Source organism: Cibotium barometz, chromosome 13 (assembly GCF_041138505.1).
Source record: "Cibotium barometz isolate CiBa-2024 chromosome 13, ASM4113850v1, whole genome shotgun sequence".
Classification (NCBI taxonomy): domain Eukaryota; kingdom Viridiplantae; phylum Streptophyta; class Polypodiopsida; order Cyatheales; family Cibotiaceae; genus Cibotium; species Cibotium barometz.
The window spans coordinates 12207071-12214032 of record NC_141058.1 but is presented as its reverse complement, the minus strand read 5'-3'; positions in this window follow the sequence as shown (position 1 = coordinate 12214032).

Genomic DNA, 6962 nt, shown 5'->3' with positions numbered 1-6962 from the left:
AATTGGATCAAGTATAATCTGAAAATGATTATCATTTAATTACTCGCTAAGCACACGATCTAAGCCAAGAGCTCTGATATCAATTAAAATGGAGTGATGAACAATTCATCATATGGATTAGTAGTTGCTAATAAGAAGAGCCCCTTTCACTCGCACAGTGAAGGAGATTCTCGAACGATATAGAATAGAGTTCCGTGTGCAGGGGATTACCCTTGAAGCATTGTAAGAAGCCTCCGAGGCTTACCTTGTTGGGCTTTTTGAAGACACCAACCTCCTTGCAATACATGCAAAGAGGATTACCATATCTGCCAAGGACATGTAACTAGCTCGGCGCATTCGGAGGTGAGCGAGACACAATCTAGAGCTCTTAGATGTTAACCTTCTTTTTGAAGCAACTCTTTTGTTTCAAACCCCCCTTTGTAACAAGCCTATCTGGCTTTCATTTGTAGCCTTCTGATAATTAAAATTTTAAGTTTCTCTTACAATGTCTCGGTGTCATCATGTTTGTTTAACATGGAGTGTCTATCATGTGCCAGTTTATCACCCAAGGCATTAGAAATGCTCCTGGAGGCTTCTCCCCTAGCCACTCAGGATCATTTCTGATGCATTTATAATGAAGTTGAGCACACTAATTGTGAGAAACAGTAGTTTACAAGATAAAAACACCTTTAATCATGTGTGAAAATACAGTGTTTATCATCCAATGCATCAAAATTGCTCCTGGAGGATTGGGGAAGCTATTCCAGAACAGTGCGAATTTAGGCTCTGCAGCGGCGATGCAGGCTCAAAATTCACACTGTTCTGGCATTGCTTCCCTAGCCACTCAGGATCATTTTTGATGCTTTTATAATGAAGTTGAGTACACTAATTATGAGAAACAATAGTTTATAAGATAAAAACAGCTTTAATCATGTGTAAAATTATATTATTTTTCATCCAATGCATCAGAATTGCTCATGGAGGACTAGGGAAGCTATGCCAGAACAGTGCGAATTTAGGCTCTGCAGGCTCAAAATTTGCACTGTGATGGATGGAGCACTACTGCTAGAGGCTCAGTATGCAACCTATATGCGTAGGGTATACAAGAATGCAATGCAGATCTGTCTAGCTCCAACCAGTACCATAATGGGGGTGTAATATGTCATACATAGGCGATGGTGAGGCAAAAATACCTCGGAGTGCTCATGATCTCCGAGTGTGAGCTAGTTGCTCCTGGATATGGTGCTAATGTCAAGCCCGTATTTTTGTGATCTCCCTCTGCTGATGTAGTCTGGGAGTCTGGTAGCCTGGTGCTCTCGGTCTCTGTCTGGCTCAGAGGTTTGCAGCGCGCTGAAGTGTAACCCCCTCCTCCCTACTTCATATCATCAATGATTGGCATTCCTTTGTTTCCCTGCATCTTTGGCTTAAGTACAAGAAAACCTCTTTCCCATTTTTTGATAGCCCTCATAGCTATCCACCATGCCCTTCCAAATATGATGGGATAGCCATATCCCTTAGTTGCCATCACATGCATATCTACTTCAGATTCTATACCAGATATTGTAATTTTTTGAGCTTTTAGATTGCCAGCACACCTTTTCCTATAATGTTTTCCAACTTGACTTTGAATGGAGACTCGGATGAGTGTGTCTTCAAACCAAGTTTAAGCATCGTATCCTTAGTCATAATAATCATTTATGCTCCACCATCTATGTAGACCTTTGAAATACTATGTCCTTTTATCCAAGCATCAGCTTGTGGGTTGAGCTTAATCAGATTTGAATAAACAATTCTCTTCTTCTTGGGTAATCTAATGCTAACAACCCTACTCCATTGCCTCCTTATATTTGGTGCTAACTCTAAAAGTTGAGACCATGTGATGCTTCGTGCTTTACCTGTGTTCAAGTATTATAGGATCTCAGAGAATGTTCTAATGGGAAATCAACAAGGGTTACCTTCATTTTCATTCTCTTCTTCTTGTTACTTCTTTATGGTGCCTCTTACATATCCACATCTTTGTCTTTGTCATCCTTTCCCCTTTTCTACTTACATAGTCTTCATAAGGTCCAATTATTTCTCCTTCTTTCTGATTTGATCTGAATTTTCTTTTTTACACTAGCATAAGATCAACCTCTTTATCTATTTAATCATCATCTTCCAATTCAAGTTCCTTAACCTGTATGATGTTAATGTTTCTATATGTTCCTTGAATTGGCTCAATAGGTGGATTTATTGGGGTTGGTCCTCCTACTTCTATAGGACTTCTTTCTTACATAGGTGGTGGGGATAGCCTACTCTCTTGATTAAACATCCTTCCTACTTGTTTTGGTGTCTGTAATATGGCTATCTGATTTTTTTTTTTGGAAAAACGATCCTTCTATTAGTTAATGAGAAAACGCCATAAGGCTACAAAGCTCACCTCACAAAAGGAGGGATAATAAACACAGTGAACACCGGAGCTCCACCCCCGTGGATGGCCGCTCTCTGGGGGGGGCTACCTAGTAGTACATGCTGGAGGTGAGAAGAGCCAAACTGGAGGCCTGTAGTGCCAAGTGACATCCTCGCCCCTCGCGATGAGGAAAGGGCCAGGCTGCCAAGTGCAGAGGAACACCTTGCAGCGACCTCTCATGCGATCCGAGTCGCCCTGAAGTTTCCCCCACCAGTGTCCTCTCAAGGTGTGAATGATATCCACCCAGAGGGCCTGTATGACCTCCGTCGGTGGAGTCGCCTGGCGGTCTATGGCCTCCCTGCATCGGGCTCTCCATATGTGCCAAGCCGTCATGCTGCTAATCATCTCCCATCTGTGCCCGTCCCCTTCCTGGGAGACTGCCGAAGAGAAGTCTGGCGTCGGAACCACCGCCATCGCCCTGTCAGAGACCTGGATGGTCACACTGCCAGGGACGTCCTCGTATCCAAGGGCCGGGCCGCTGTCCGTGGCCCAAGCCACCGCACCCCACGTCGCCATCATCTCACCTAGCGAGCCTGCAAAAACCATCCTGAGAGCGCGCTGCCAGACCTACTGTGCCTGTGGGCAATCCCATAAGCAGTGCCGCTGCGACTCCTGTGCATGGCCGCACCGAGGGCAGGACGCTGGGTGTCTGCCAAAAGCTAGCCAAGCCCCCACAGCCAGTCCTCTATGCGCTGTAAGCCAGAGAAAAAGCGTCACCTTCCGGGGCCGGAAGCTGGCCAGAAGTCCCTAAGGAAGGCATGGGAGAGCCCCTGTCGCCGCCAATGCTCGGCCGCCGCCGGGGTGCCCACTGTCCTATGCCTCTGGATCCGCCGCCCCAGCCTCGCTGTGTACTGAAAAAAGGGGGTGCCTGGGCTGGTAGGGGCCGAGTAGGGATCTCGCCAAAGCCACTCGCCTGGATCCCACTGAAGGCGAATAAGAGGCCTGCTGTCCCAAGCCCATAATCTCCAAGAATAGTCCTCCCCTATCGAGGCCAGTGAGGGGTCTACATGCCACTGTCTCTGATGAAAGCCGACCACCCGCACCCTCTGAAAGATACAACCCTGGAACTCATCCAAAACTAGTCGGGTCCTCTGGAGCTGGCCTCCCTCTCCCACCTCGAAGGTGAGTGGGGCGACTCTCTCTGCTGAGCCGCAGACCGCTAGAAGGATCTCATGCCGAGTAAAGACGCCCATCCACTGTGGAGGTGGAGGGTCCTTTACTGGAGTCCGCCACTCCCGGGGGATGGCCGCCTCAATGTCCTGCCTCATCAATTCTCTGCCCCTCATCCCGCTGAGTCTCCTCTCCTGAGCCTCTAGAGGCAACTGCTGAAAACATATCCAGTCGTCTAGGGACTGGGCTGGGCCGGAGCTCAAAGGGCCCCACAACACGTGAGATTGCGATCCAACCATATGACCACTGGGAAGTCGGATCAAGGGGTTCCAGATCAATGGCTGCCTCAGGCGCTCCTCATTGGTGCCCGGGGGAGTCTGGAAGAGTGACGGCCTCAGATGCTCCCAGGCCCTCAAAAGGCTAGCTGCAAAACGCTCCTCGAAGCCAAGGCCCACTCCTCTGGATCGCTGCTCTGTAAAGATCCACCTGATACTGGGGGTCCAGGGGCCGCTAAGAGAAGGAGTGCGGCTGAGAATCCTGGAAACAAGAAACTCCTTCCACGGCTCAGCGCCTGGTAGGAGGCCACGAACCACCAACTTGCCAAGCAAAGCTCGGCTCTGACAAATAGGATCGACTATGCCCAGGCTGCCTCTCTCCCTCGGCTGGGTGATCACAGCCCATGCCACCTTGGCCCTGGCGGGCCGCCCGTCGCCACTGGACCAAAGAAAGTTCCTGATGAGCCTCTGCGTTGCGAGAAGGCCCAGCAAGAAGTGATGTACCACATGGTAGCAAGTAGGACCTGGTTGGCCACAACCACTCGGTCAGCCAGAGATAAACGAGCAGTACTCCAATACAGAAGCTTCTTCCGAATGCTCAGAAGAAGGGGGGCTATCTGCTGCTCCGGAGATATGTCAATGCCCACATAGCATCCCAAATAGTGCACTGTAGTGCCGGGGGGCAGCCATTGAAACCCATCAACTGGCCTCCAAGTCGGGGGGCACAGAACTGACCCATAACCCACACGACTTGTGCCAGTTGATCAAAGCGCCCGAAGCTCTGCAAAACCTGTCCATGGCTGAGGCGAAGCGGCGGAGGTTCTCCTCCCCTCCCTGAAGATAGACAGCAGTGTCATCCGCAAACTCCGAGTCTAGGAGCTCCTCCGAGGTGCGGATGGGGAGCTGGAGGCCCCGCAAACCTGTATCCTGTGCTGTCAAAAAAGTGCTCATGGCCTCCGCCACAAAAAGAAAAAGAAAGGGCGCCAAAGGGCACCCCTGCCGCACCGAGCGCGAGAGCTGGAACCTCTCTCCGCGCACGCCCTGTATCAGCACCTCTAGCTATGGGCCGATGTGTAGAGTGCAGAGACTCCACGGATCCACTGAGGGGGGGAAGCCCATCCTCTCCATAGTGCCTTCCAAGAAGGCCCAGTCCACCCGATCATATGCCTTCTCGAAGTCGAGAAGGAGCACTGCCAGATCCTCCTGCCGAAATCTAGCCAAAGCCGTAGCCTCCCAGAAAGAGAAGATGTTATCCAGGATGCTCCTATCCTGGATGAAGCCTGTCTGCATGGAGTGGATGATGTTCGGAAGGTGAGGCTGAAGCCGCCTGCTGATCGCCTTAGCTAGGACCTTGTAGGCCGTGCCTAGCAAGGTGATCGGTCTCCACTGTCTAATCTCCAGTCTGTCTCCTCCCTCTTTGGGGATCAAGTGAATCAACCCCTCTGCCATGCTGTCCGGCATGTCTCCCAACTCCATGATCTCCTGGAATGCCAATCTGAAGTCCCTATGCAAGAGACCCCAGTACCTCTGGAAGAAAGCCACTGAGAGACCGTCCTCACCAGGGCATTTGCCCCGAGGAAGTGCCTGAAGAGCCTCCTCCAGTTCTGTATCCGAGAAGGGGGAGAGAAGGGAGTGCTACAAATGGGCCGGCACAACCGGTCTTGTGAAGCTCCAGACTGCCTCCCGAGCCTCTCTCCCCCTGTCATCTGCTGGCTCAGCAGAGAGCAGATCCCTGTAAAAATCTGTGGCGATCGCCCGAACCCTGGGGGGATCCACCACCACCTGGCCATCAGCCTACCAAAGACGCCTGAGACCCTCTCTTCTGAAGCGGGGCCCTGTCGCCTCAAAGAAGTCTCGAGTCACTCTGTCTCCAGCCTGTGTCCAAAAAGAAGCCCGAGCATGGAATCGGAACTCCACCCTCCTCTCCTCGATGGATCTGATCTCTGTGCGAGCTGACTCCATCTGCTCTGAAATCCAAGGGCTCGTAGGCTCCCTCTCTTGAAGTCTCTGAAGGGAAGCTAGACTCCTCCACAGGCTCCTCTCCTACTCTCTGAAGGCCTCCAGACGGTCTAGGGCAGCCTGTCTGAGCATCCTACTGATCTCCTGTAAACCCGTGTCAAGATCTCTGGCTGCCGATCCTCTCCTGAACTGAAGCTCCTACCAGACCTGCTCAACTCTGGTCGCAATCTCGGGCTCCTCTATGAGACAATCTGGAATCCGGACGCTCTGGCCTTGCTCTCCTCTCATGGGGTCATCGATCTGGAGAAGCACTGGAAAGTGGTCTGAAAACGAGGAGCCTGCAAGTATACCCACAGTGCCACCTCTATCGCAAGCCCACTCATCAATGTAAGACCTGTCCTCGATGCGGGAAAGGTTAACTCCTGTGGCCCGTCTATCCGAGCGCGAGAAAGATAAACTCCCCTGCAACCTGCCAAACTCCGAGAGAGTCCACGGATCCTGGCCTCTCACCTGCAGCACTAGTTCCTCCCAGGCAGCGAGCTCTGGCCCATGAATGGTCTCCTGGCTGCCCCCCATCCTGTCCTCTGCATCCTCCAGCATGTTGCAATCCCCCCCTAGGCACCAATGGTCTGCCATGGGGAGGGACTGCCTAATGGTGCTCCAGAACTCAGCTCTCCCGGTCGCCCCATTAAGGGCGTAGAAGTTGAGGAAGCCAATGCGGTCTTCCCCAACCCGAAGGATGATCCACTGCGCTCGACCCTGGACCAGAGTGCCAGAATCCACAACCTCGGATAGAAGCTGCTCGTCGCTGACTGAGATGCATACTCCACCCTGGTTCCCCTGGGAGCCATATGCCGGTGACCAAAAAGTGTGACTCCTGCCTGGCAAGATCTTCCCGCAGGTGCGGGTACGTCCGGCAGAAAGGTGGTGCTCCTGGATGAAAAGGATATCTATGGGTCCTCCAACGAGAGCCCTCTAGATCTCCTGGCGAAGTCTGCCCCGACCAATGTAGCAGCGAGGTCCACCAAGACCCTGGATGTTCCATGAGAGGATCCTCATGGATGAGCTATGGCAAGTGAAGCAGCCGCCACTGGCTCACCCCTCTCAGCCAGCCCGGATGAGCTGCCCTCCACTCTGTGAGTCTTGGGCGCCGGCTTGGAGGGAGAATAGTCACTGTCAGTCTGGGTGCG